This window comes from Falco cherrug, chromosome 1 (assembly GCF_023634085.1).
Source record: "Falco cherrug isolate bFalChe1 chromosome 1, bFalChe1.pri, whole genome shotgun sequence".
Classification (NCBI taxonomy): Eukaryota; Metazoa; Chordata; class Aves; order Falconiformes; family Falconidae; genus Falco; species Falco cherrug.
Genome location: NC_073697.1, coordinates 73325139 through 73337621, shown reverse-complemented (window position 1 = coordinate 73337621; position 12483 = coordinate 73325139). Strand labels below are relative to the sequence as shown.

General features: G+C 40.7%; 1 protein-coding gene across 2 annotated transcripts in view; it reads right to left on the bottom strand.

The window, feature by feature from the left end:
* The window catches only part of UNC5C (unc-5 netrin receptor C), a 261113-nt gene that overhangs the window by 107477 nt on the left and 141153 nt on the right, over positions 1-12483 (bottom strand). The window lies entirely within an intron of this gene.

The window sequence follows — 12483 nt, the reverse complement described above, 5'->3', positions numbered from 1 at the left end:
TAGTACCGATGTTCAGAGACCAGCAGCTGCAGTTTAACTCCTGGATCTATCCCATGCTGACTTACTTCCCTTCCTTATCTGTGAATAGTTTCTTGTCTGCCACATCCATTTTTAATGTAAGGTTCCTACGGGGACTGATATCTCTTAATAAGCCAAGAGGAAATGCCACTGGAAGTGGGGCTTCAGATCCTGAGAAGCAAGAGCCTTGCTACTAAGTTACATCACTGTTTCTCATCAGTGCTGTGAATTGGTTTGGACTAAATCAGAAGCACCCCAAAACGGAAATTATAGGTCATAAAATAACAGTATTGTGTTTCAGTAGCAGAAACGGAGTGAAAAAGTGACTTGAAGTGTCTTTAGCAGACCGCCTCTAGCAGCAGGGGTAAGAAATGCTGAGAGAGATCTACACCTGTCTTGTAGATGCCACAGGGGCTAACACACTGCATAGCACTCAGGACAATATAATTTAGCCAGGGTTACACTAGCCCTTAAATGTGCATTGCTTGTACTGGGGACACGTGGTCATTTATATCTCCAATTGACTCTTTTGAGTCTAAAGAAAACAGTGTCGTTCAACAACAGCCCAGATTATTCCAAGAAATTGCATTTGTCTGTATCTCAGTCAAGTCCAAGCCTGTAAATTTTTGAGTTGTCAGCTGCCTGCACAAGTAACATTGCTGCCTGTGCCAGATCCTTGGCCCTAACCAGAAGCAAACAGATTCCTTTGGTTTTAATTTTTAAAATACAGACCTACACTCAAAAAGACAACACAGCAATGCTAATAAATGAATCCAAAACATGAAGAAAAAGAAATATTGTACAGGAATAATGGAAAGGCAATTAATTTGCAGGCTTTGATGGACATGTTTTGTATTGCTGTATTTATTTATTCAGCACTCCTCAGCAGGTCAGCTCAAAGCTGGGGAGCAATGGATCAGTGCTCTAATCTCTCTCCCCATCAACCACAACCCTTCTGAGGAAGCATATCCAGCCCCAGCTGAACCTGTCAAGTCCTGATCATAAATGCCATCACTAGAGAAACACAGACCTAAGCTATCTGACTGATTTGAGCATAAAACATACATATTTCAATACTACTTTCTGTTTTCTCATCTCTGACATTTTTCATCCCTTTTCTTGGGTTTTCTGTTCTATCTTTTATTCCCCATTTTTATCCTGTTCTTTCTTGCCTCTAGGCTCTCTTTCCCTTTCTTTCACAATTCCACATCCCTCCCATCCCTTTTTCCTCAAGTTCAGCAAACCTGACTGGTCAGGAATCTCCTTATGTTGTTACAAATGGATAAAGATTAATAGCCAAGAAACAGAGACAGAATGATTGAGGGCAGAAATCTCGTAAAAGCCAATATCAAACCTAAATAGTTGTACTTACTTTTATAACTCTCAGAATAATTAACTACAGATCTACTTTACTCACATTCATGCAAAATCCATCCATCCATGCAATAGTAATAATATTCTAATATTTGAATAACGCAAGAGGTAATCCGTCTTTATTCTGGTGTCTAACCAGAGACTACAGTTTAAAGTGGTTCTCCTGTTAAACAGCTTTTTCTGCTTTTCATTTAGTAAAATTGACTTGAATAGCACTAGTTCATTTTGGTGTTAGGTAGCCTCATTCACAGGTTTCTAATTTATGACCACCAGAGCACGGTAGTAATTAAATCAAACATCTGTAAATACATGGTAAAGGTCACATTGTGTGACTGTACAAGGTTTGGGGCAGAAAGGGTAGAAAACATATAACTTTAATTATTAGCTATAGCACATGATTTTTTTTCACCAAAAAGGTTACTAGCAATGGTTCCATTTCACTGTCTGAGCCACATTTCCTTTTAAGTGGAAAAATCACAACCGACAAGAAAATTAATATCTAAATTAAAACAGCAGCTGTGCATTTGGGGAGTAATTGTATGCAAGAAACCTCAGAAGTTCATTGCTAATACTTAGAGTGGGGGGTGTATTTTGGTGGGATTCCCACTGCACTCAATGCTGATGCCAAAATGCATTATATAGCGCAGCTGAAAACAGGTACTGTATAAGCAAGACAGTCAGCATTTTGCCCAAGGAGTCTGGGCTATATCTTCCTGTTAGCGAACAAAATCCCTATTAGCTGAGCTGCTTCTTTCCCAAATCCATCTAATCTGTTTGGTAACGTGTAGTGCAGTCACCCTGCCAACACTAAGCAGAGCACAGCACTTCCCACCACTGTAAATTAACCTGAATTTGTCTCCCCCCCACCAAAAAACCCCACCCAAACCACTATTATGTTAATCTCTGCCAGCATGCTGAAATTAGACTGCTCTACATGATTTACACACTTAGAGCTAGAGGTGTTTTTTAGTTAACTTGCTCTCTTCCAGGGTCCTGCTTCCCATGTGCTCTGGCCTGGTGAGCAGAAACCCAACGGGTTTGGAAGTCACCTGGGAAAGGACTATTTTACAGCAAATTCGCCAGGGCACTGGAGACATTGGTCGTTTATACACTATGTTTGTGTATACGCATTTATACATTAATGCAACACACACACCTCAGATAACAAGTTACCAGCCTGTTTCTCCACTGCCCCACACACAGCAGCTTCTTCCAAGTCCTGAGGGTCTCCCACTCAAACCCTGTGACCTGCAGGCTTGGAAAGCAGATGTCCTGCGGCATCCTGACTGCTTCTGTACCTGCCACAACCACCACCACTGCCTGGCCCCGTGGACTGTAGTACCTCCTGGCTTCATATTCCCCCGGTCTGCTATTTCCAGGTGGAAAAATATCATTACCGCAAGAATATGCTTAATGCATGCAAAGGTAATCTTGGACACAGAAGGAGAGGGGACTAGGTAGCAGCAGCAGCAGAGAACAAGTTGCTGTACATGACAGTTCATTTCTGGATAGCTAAGGAGATTAATGCCTTCACCTGCTGCTCATGCATTACTGTCCCCAGCCATATAGAGATGAAATGCTGTCATGTACAGCAACTTGCTCTTCATTGCTCAAGCAGAGAAAGCTCATGCAGTGACTGCTCTCCTGAACCCCAGCCACGGCACAGAATGTTTAATTAAGAAAAGCATGAATATGAAGCATCCATTGTATTTAAATAACGTACTGTAGATGCTACATCCCCAAACAACTGGAGGAAAAGTGTAAAAACTGATACAGCCATAAACTATCTTAGCACAAATCACAGCACTCAGCTACAAAACAAGTCTTCTCTATTTTTGTTACATTAACATCAATGAATATTGTTCAAATCTTACCTTGTATTTGTCCTACTTTCCCTGGTTGTATTACTGCTCTTATCATATGACATTCCTAATATCTCCTTACAAATGTGAAAATAACTATTGCCCAGATACATTTTTTTTTGAAATTTGTACTTGTAGCATTAATTAAGTACTAAAAAAACCCACTAGGCTCGTTGATCCAACATCCAAAACCAGACACATCAAGGAGTTTCTGCAAGTGCACAGTAATCCTGCTCTACTGCCAGAGAACTTGTCCATTTCCTTGTCAGCAGTGGTCTCATACATCTGGGAGACAAAGTTTGGGGTTATTTTTTCTTTTCCTTTTTTGTTTACAGCACGGGGAACCTATCAGACTGAAAACTGGTTGAATCAGGAGTCAAACAGACTTTCCTGAAATCTCAGTCTAGTCTTCACTTTTCTCGATTATCTCTAGTCATCACTTAGACAAAATTTTCTAGGGGTAGAGCTGTCCCTTGTCATAGCCAAGAGAGTTTAGACTCAATTCTTGCTTTAAAGCAGTTTTTCTAGCTTAACTAGACTGCTTTAAAAGAGTGAACCTCATCTCTGAAGCAATCTGACTCCTGGGCTCTCTGCTGAGGCTGCAAATTGTGACCAATCTAGATGCCTAAATTCATGCAACAGAAAAGTGTTTATTAGAAAGCCAGCAAGAGCACAAATTAACTTCACACCTCTTGGGTATCATTCAACTTCTACAATAAGTACTTTCACTTTCGGCAACCTCAGACCAGTAATAAACCAAAAAATAAACCATACTGCTGCCCCCGCCTCTTCTAAACAGGTTCTGTAACTCAGAACTAGAAAGATGTTCGTCAACAAAGTTAATAAATCTACCAGAATATCTCGATCCTGGTGCATATACACTGACCTTTTCTACCACTGAACTACAGCAGCATCCTGTAGGGCCCCTGCTCAGGAGGGATTCCAGCTGTTCCTGCAGTCAGAACAACTGATAGTTTGGAGGCTTGGGGAGTCTAAATGTATTTGGGGAGTATAGATATATTTAGCTATATAGAGATATAGAAATGCTTTTATTCAGGGGAAAACAAACAAAAAAAAAAAGACCATTTCCTTCTGAAAAATAAAAACTTGCACCAAAATGGGCATTCTTGAGCTTGTATTTATTGCTCTTGCAGCTGCTTCCTAATGACATTTGAAACTATTGCCTTCATCAAGAGTAGCATTGATCCCATTATTTGGCACAATTTTCTCAAATTATTTACTTCTAGCACTATTGCCTCATCAGCTGTATCTGTTCATTTATTTTGTTCACCTGCTTCAGGGCTTCCTTATCTTATTTCTGGGACAACCTGGATTTGAACTGCTTGGATATATCTTAGTCAGTCTTATACGCTCTGTAAATAGCTCTGTTTAAATACACCAGCAACTTTATTGAGACAGTGCTGGAGGCAGAATGTTTTGATTCAGGAACAGGCATATGGATCTTGATAGGCTGTGGGCTGGGAAAATAAAATCCTTTTAATCTGTTATGGATGTTGCCATTCCTATGAACAAGAATTTGCAGGATCTTCTGTTTCCTCTAGAGGGATAACACAGGTGTGATGACATCACATCTTTGAAGACATGTGGGCCAAGAGATTTTATGCTCTGTGCCACTCCATTCATATTCTCCCTTGCCTATAAACTCAAAGACTGAAACAGGGTAAATGTAATCTGAAAGAGCCATCAGATAAGTAACAACTCTTCTGCAAAATCCATCTGCCTGAACTTGATCCTTGTTGGGAAAAACACATCATTGTAATTATTTATTGTATAGAATTCCTCCCCATATTCAATTTTCTGACCACGATTTTCCCTAGAAGTGACCCAATTGAATTAAAAAAAAAAGAGAAGAGACAGAGAATATGAAAGCTGGAGAAAATTAGCATGCAATAAGCCATTTCTTCCTGTCAATTTTCTCATCTCCTTTTATTAACAGATTTGTTTTTGAAGCAATTATACACGTGCAATCCATTTGTGGCATCTCTTTACTTGCCTCCTGACATAACCATTATTAGGGCTGTCACAGCTGATCGGCTGACAGCTAGAGAAAGACAGTTCTGCAGTGTCCTGGTACTGCCAGTCAATACCAGCCGAATAATAACAACACAGCCTGCGTGCTGCCTATTATTTTTTTTTTTCCAGTGGCTGTGCTGAGAACAGAGTCTGCAGAATTTTGACAGAAGCAGGGAAGATGGAGGATGGTCTTCATGTGCTCTCCGAATCACGTGCAAGCTGCAGCTGCTGCTCTTTCACATATCCTTACAAGCAGGCACCCGCTGTGACTTGCACTAAGCTCTCAGCAGCCCCCATTTATAGCCCCAGCCAGTACTCGGCGTGCTTCAGAAATGATTCAGGAATATTCCTGCAAACATACGGTGCTGCTGGTCCTGTCACTCCAGAGCAAGCTGATTATGCCCTGAGGTTTGTAAAACTAAACGCAACCCAGCTGCCTGGATGAATTTCCCCCCTGGTGGAGATGGAAAATTGGCAAAGTTGTCCATTAATATGAAGAACCTGTGAGAGCGGGGCCAGGAGTGCCAGCACTATTTTTCAATCATACATCATTATGGAACATTTGATTATCATTTCTGTAAAGCATACTGTGTGCTGACTGTATCAATTTTGCCAGGAAATTTGCAAGCACGCTACATTACAGTTACCAACAGCTGTGTCCCATGCTGCAATGATATCTCAATTCTCTGTGCTAAGATGTGCCAGTCAGGTGGGAGCAAGACTTTGCACCTGATGCACATCCCTTACAGGCCTTCCCCATGCTCTCAGCATTGTAACTGAGGACAACATGAAGCATGCTCCCACGAGGCATGGAAAGGAAGATTTAACATCTCACACAGGAAGCAAGTCCAGCCCAATAGAACATAAAGCTGGTGGCAAAGTCCTGAGGGGAAGGAAGCTGAGCTACATGACAGATGTGTACACAGGGCTTACGAGGTCAATCCCAGCTCTCCACGCTCATCTTGAGCAGCCATGAGCAAGCCATTCAGTCTGTACGATCATAGGAGCAATCTTTATTCCCTCCACTCTTCTTTTACCCCTTAAAGTCTTGCAGGGACAAAGATGACCTTTCATTGCATTCTTGTTGCATGCAGAACAAAGTGAGCTTTGCCTTGTAGATAAAGCCACGGCTACGTGTCTATGATAGCCTTCCAAAAATCACAGAATTTAGGTGCAGATGCAACGAAGTATTTATGCTTCTAGCAGGAAGACACTTGACCTTCCAGCAATAATGAGTTTACGACTTTGATCAAAGAACAAATATTTTTGTTTCTCTGTAAGACAATGCAAATAAACTGATTAATGTATGAGTTTATTTTAAAATGAGCCCGCCAAGAAATTTGGCCTATGGGTGTCAGACCATTTCCTTCTCATTATGGAATAAGATAGATGCATTATGCTTCCCTTTGAGTTAAATCTGGGTCTACATCACAATTTGAATTGTATTTGCAGGCACTGAGCCACTTTAATCTCTTTGGCTTGGATAATAAAAGCGATGAATAAGTGACAAGTTTGCCTTCAGTACATTGTGTGCCAGTCCACCTGGGACCCTGGATATTCAGCTTCCATTGCGATCCACAGTGTTGGATCTTCAAGAGTATCTGTATCAATGGTGCCTAAGATAAATGCAAGCTGTGGTATGTCTAGATACTCTGCAGTCACAAATAGCTGGAGACTCACTGAAATAGCACACAGAAGCTGGGCATGTGAGAAGGGAGGGAACGTTTTAGTATTTCTCCTGCAATTATTTTTTAACTTCAAGCACTTTTTAATATTTTTTTTCCAGCACAAGCACATGATTGTACTGTAAAGAATTGATACAGACTTGCCATCTTTCCAAATGGTCATAATTTCCTTGCTCTGAAAGGGACAAAGGTCATAATTTACCCACTGTTAGGTGGCTATTTTGAGAATATTTATCTCCCATTATTCACAAAGGAACTGAGACTACAGCTAGTTCCTGAAAAACACAACTTCACTTTTTTGAAAATAATTAAGGAAATGGTCATGTAGAGAGGGGGCACCACAGCACAGCTCTGTCACCAGTCCCAAGGGGAGATGGCAGCAGTCATGATAAAAGGTGAGCAGGTGTTTACAGGTGTGGGGTAGGAGGCCCTGGCAGGAGGGGGTATGGGAGGCAGAGGGAGCGTAGGTGCACATGGGAATGTGTGTGTCCAAGGGAAGGCTAGAAGCATGGGAATGCTACATAATCACTCAGGCACAGAGGAGAAATTCCTGGAAGAACTGCCCTTCACAATCAGCTTAACCTAATCCAGGGCCAGAAAGGTTAAATGCTTCACTCGTAATAATAATTAACTGAGGGTGGTGAACATTAAGCTTGCTGGGATAGTGAGGCCTTCCCTACCTTGACAAGCACAGATCTCAGAAGTCTAAACATCCTGCATTCGTAACCCTTGACTGGAGATAATTGTACTGCGTTTCAATCCAAGTTATAGACATCTGCATTGTGCCGTTGCTCCATTTTAAGACAGGCTTTTCCTCCTAATGGTGTTCCATGAGAATGAATACCAGTCCCATTCCAAATTACGGTTACACAATACAGAGCATCTTGGCTCACTTGGTGTTCTCAAATGTCTCACCTCCTATTTCTCCACCAGAAACGGACTTTTGTGCAGTCAGAGAAATCCTTACCAAACTCTTGGCTACTGTAAGTCACTGCCTTGTACCGCCTGACAAGCTATTCCAGTGTGTCAGAATAACTTGTCCATCCGTCAGTTGGGACTGAAGAATCTGGGCTAACACACGGAATGTCTATGCAAATAGGAGCATTTGCCCCTGGTTTGTACTTATTCAGACACACAATTAGTCTTCCCAGTAACAGCCAGTGCAACACATTACATAGATCTGGTACAATCGTCTTGGGTTTCTAGTAAAACTGGTCTTTAAACAATAATAAATAATACTGGTCTTGCAAATTCTGTTGTTGAAGGAGCGTGGGCTTATAAAGAAATAAATGCCAATTTGTTTCTTTGCTCTACGTGTCTCTGTGCTCTAGATTAAACAGCAACTGGACACTGCTTGCAATGAAGAGGATGAAGAGGATGACCACAGGGGCTGTGTGGATGCCTGAAGCCTGGAAGTCATAACACCACTTTTTGTCCTATGCCTGTGGCATGGGCAGCTCAGAGCACCATTTCAGTTCTGCCTGAGCTGCCTCCGAACCAGGCTGCTATCACAACGCTGCCTGGATAAATGACATGAGTAATTCTCTGCCTGGTTATTCATGAAGTCATGGCTGACCAAGAGCAAAGCTTTTTTTGACTGGCAGTGCATAATTCTGCAGCATAGTCTTTGTATAACAGCAGAGCATGAGATTGAATATGTAATAAAGTTGTGCTCTCTGGAATGGGAACTGTGGAATGAATTGGCCAGAAGAAAAATTTATCCTAACAATTTCCTTTGCTGGACAAATCAGTAGTCTATCAAGAATAAAATCAAGACTTCAATAAACTATCCATTCCTTAAATTTTTATATCAAAGAACAGCTCTGAAAGTATATAATATAAACACTAAGCTACTTTTCTCATCAAAGAAACAAGCACATGAAAGCACAGGTCTTCAAAACTAATAAAAATTGACTGCTCACTGTGCCACCGTATAAAAAAACCTGATTTTTCTCTCCTGCTATTCAAAAAGTATTTTTGCTTAGTATATTCATTGTATTCTAAGATGTAAAGAGATGAAATACTAGTCTTTAAAAGCAACACATTAAAAAGGCATTATCCTCACAGTCCCTCACAGCCTACAGCCTTGGACAACATGTGGAACAGACTTCTTTCTAAGATCTTGCTATTCTCCCCTGGTTTTCCTCGCCTCTCTGTCTCTCTTGCTGTTATTTAGATGCAATGAGGTATTGCTTTGGAACGGGGATGAATAAAGGGCCCTTGGCACAACCTCATCTGAGCCATATTAAAAATGCTCCTTCATTCCTCAGTCTGCCAATAGTTGAGTTCCTCATCTGTCCCAAATCAATACTATGATACAGATTGTACAAACTTAGGTATCGACCCCGTGAAACTTCTATTTTACTGTGAAAAATTGAGAAGAGCTTTAGAAGGACCACATTAAAAAGGACTTAAAAACAAACAGATGAAAAACAACACACAACTGAGCCTCCCAGGCTATTAACATTTCCTACATAGATTAATAAATTCCTATCTCTTACATCTTAGAGCCTACATGTGACTCTGAGTCCTAAGTCAAAGGCTAATTTGGTATCAAGAATAAACAGGAGTAAGCACATGCTGGAGGTGTTCACTGATTCTGAGGGCTGGTTATTTTTACATGTTTATGAAACTGTTCTAGATATAGGTCAACCTTTTTCTCCTTAGAAAATTGCTACACGTGCTTTGGCTCAGATTTTTTAAATTAAAAACAAGATGTGTTTGAAACAGTTGACTATTTTCCATCATAGCCTCTGTCACTACTTGTACCCACACCAACATCCCTCCCCGCGCCCTCTCACAGTCAGAGCCCAGTGACTCCAGTCAGCAGAGAGACTCTCTTCAGCATCTGTGTGATTTTGATCTGACACTTGCAGTGTAATGTTTGCTTCATACAGGACAATGCAGTCAGAGCCCAGTGACTCCAGTCAGCAGAGAGACTCTCTTCAGCATCTGTGTGATTTTGATCTGACACTTGCAGTGTAATGTTTGCTTCATACAGGACAATGCTTTAGGTTACATCTTTTCAGTGCTGTGCTATCCCAAGACCAAGGAAAGAAGGGCCAGATCTTCAGCAGCTCCAAGTGACATTCCCATCACTGTCAGGAGAGCAAAACTTCTCAATACCAGCTGAAGGTCTTGCCCCTAGAGGGGTGCAGGTAAAACACATGCAATCTTGCCACAGTAACTGAGGTGAGAAATAACATGTTTTTAGGGTAAGGACAGTATTTGTTGAAGGAACTGTGACAAGAAATCATTTCAGCCTTTTTTCACAGCAAAAACATCTACTTAGTTCCACATCTTAAGACATAAAATGCATAACGTAAACACTGCAGAAAGCATGCCTACCTTTGCACACACAGACACAAATATTTGTACATTTGTTGCCAACTTGTTTAGACACTTTTTTGATGATGCATCTCCTGTCAAGAGGGATATAATTAAGCTGCTTCCTCCTATCTACTGAGTAGCAGTATGCTACCTGCTACAGCTATTTCCCAAAGCCTGTAGCAGTCCAACCACATAATCACATAAAACTTTTGCCACTGATGCCTGTTGTTTAATGCTAATTTCTTTGTGCTTACTAAGAGAAACTGCTATTGACTGCTTTCATTAGGAAACTATTGACCCTTATCCACTGGAGCATCCTGGAGAAGAAATTCACTAAATGTGCCCATATTTCATTCCCTGAAAATCAAGGTAGAAAGTCATGCTGAAGGATATGGTTTATTTAATCCAAAATTAAAATTTTATAGGCTACATTACCTAAAGTAAATTGCTCAATACATTCAGATGAACAGCTACTTTCTATGTGTTTGGCTTCCATGCTTTCAAGGCCTAAATTAAGGTAAACAATAGAACATCACTGCTAGAACCATAGACTTCCAGGAGGTGAGATATGTTATACCTAAATTTAAGAGGCAGAATTTAGATTCAGTGAAGCAATGCTTTTCAATGCATTCCTCTAATACACAACAAAACTACCACAGCCTTCCCAATTTAATTTTCCTTTAGTAATAGCTTTTTCAATAACATTTTACATACTCATGAACTGTATAGTGAAGTGTAACAACTTAGTTGTATTCATATTTGCCACTTGCCAGCAATTATATAGAAAACTACAAAAGCACAGAGATCTAGCGTGACCTAAGATTTTGGAAGTTGGACCCAATGTCAATTCAGTTACTCTCACGTCTCAGGTAAGTACACCTTGCCAACGCAGAACAATTTTGGCACAGTGAGTGAATCCAGCCAGTTCTCTCTTTGCATGTGACATTGCCCTGCTAACACATAGAGCTCTCGGCACCTGTGCCATGAGTCAAATATGTAAGGAAAAGCCATGCCCAGGCCCTGTATTTTATGGGACAGGGGATACCTGTGCCACTGGCTGGGACACCACTCCAGCTGCAGTCCTTCCCTAAAAGGCACTGGTGGAAAGTGACAATTATGGACTTTATATGGTAATTCAGGCTGTATTTTGGCTTGTGTAGAGTCTACTTCCAAAAGTCAGGCCTAGCAACATCTCCATAAAAAAACACCAGGTTTGTTTGCATCCCTGCCATCAATAACCTGCATAGCTCTGCAAACTCCCTTCAAGCCAAGCTGAAGGATGCAACATCAAATTCACTAATAAATACCAGTAGCACATGACATCTGCTAACTCCTCATAACGAAATCCAAATGTAACCTTCAGAACTGTGTCATAAAGGTATATGTCATAATATTGACCATTTACCTGCTTGTGCCTTACTAATCTACCTCCTTGAACACAAGCCCGAGGAGAAGCCAAGAATGCTTACCCCAAAATGCTGACCTACTTCCACCAGCTGCTCTTCTAAGTTAATTTATTCCCCTTTTAAACAAATGTGTAAGTGGAGAGCAGTAGGAGAACACTAGGTGTGGAGTAGAAAGCTGTGCCATAAAATCTGAGAAGCATATGAGAATTTATCACACCTCTGACAAACTTCTTTGCAGTCTGTCTCCTACCACATCCATCCCCTTAAGACTTCTAATATTACAAAACATGCAAAGAGTTGCGAATAGTCACTGTTATTTTTTCTTAATTCATTTGGAATTGTGAAACTGTTTTATCAAAGTTATGGCAATCTGCTACACAAAACAGTCCATTTTCATGCTGCACTGATGTAAGAATATGTATGGAAAAATGTGTACAGCAAAGCTATTTTATAAGCCAGACTTGTAACAGGGATTTTTATGATCAGCAGAGGCACATATCAGAAAAACAGTGCAGTTTATGCCTGATTATATACCTTACCCACAAATTCATCTCATTGAGATTTATTTCAGCATTCCAGACTTCTATACATGTGTCTGTGTGGCTCTATTATTGATGTAATTACTGTTTATTAGTTCTGTTCTGGTAGTGTTCAAATACTACAATTAGAACAAAGCCCAAACATGCTGTACAAACACCTATTAAGTCTTCCTGCACTGGCAAGCACAGGGTCTAGAAGAACACAAAGGAAGATGGGAGAAAACCTGAATAAAAC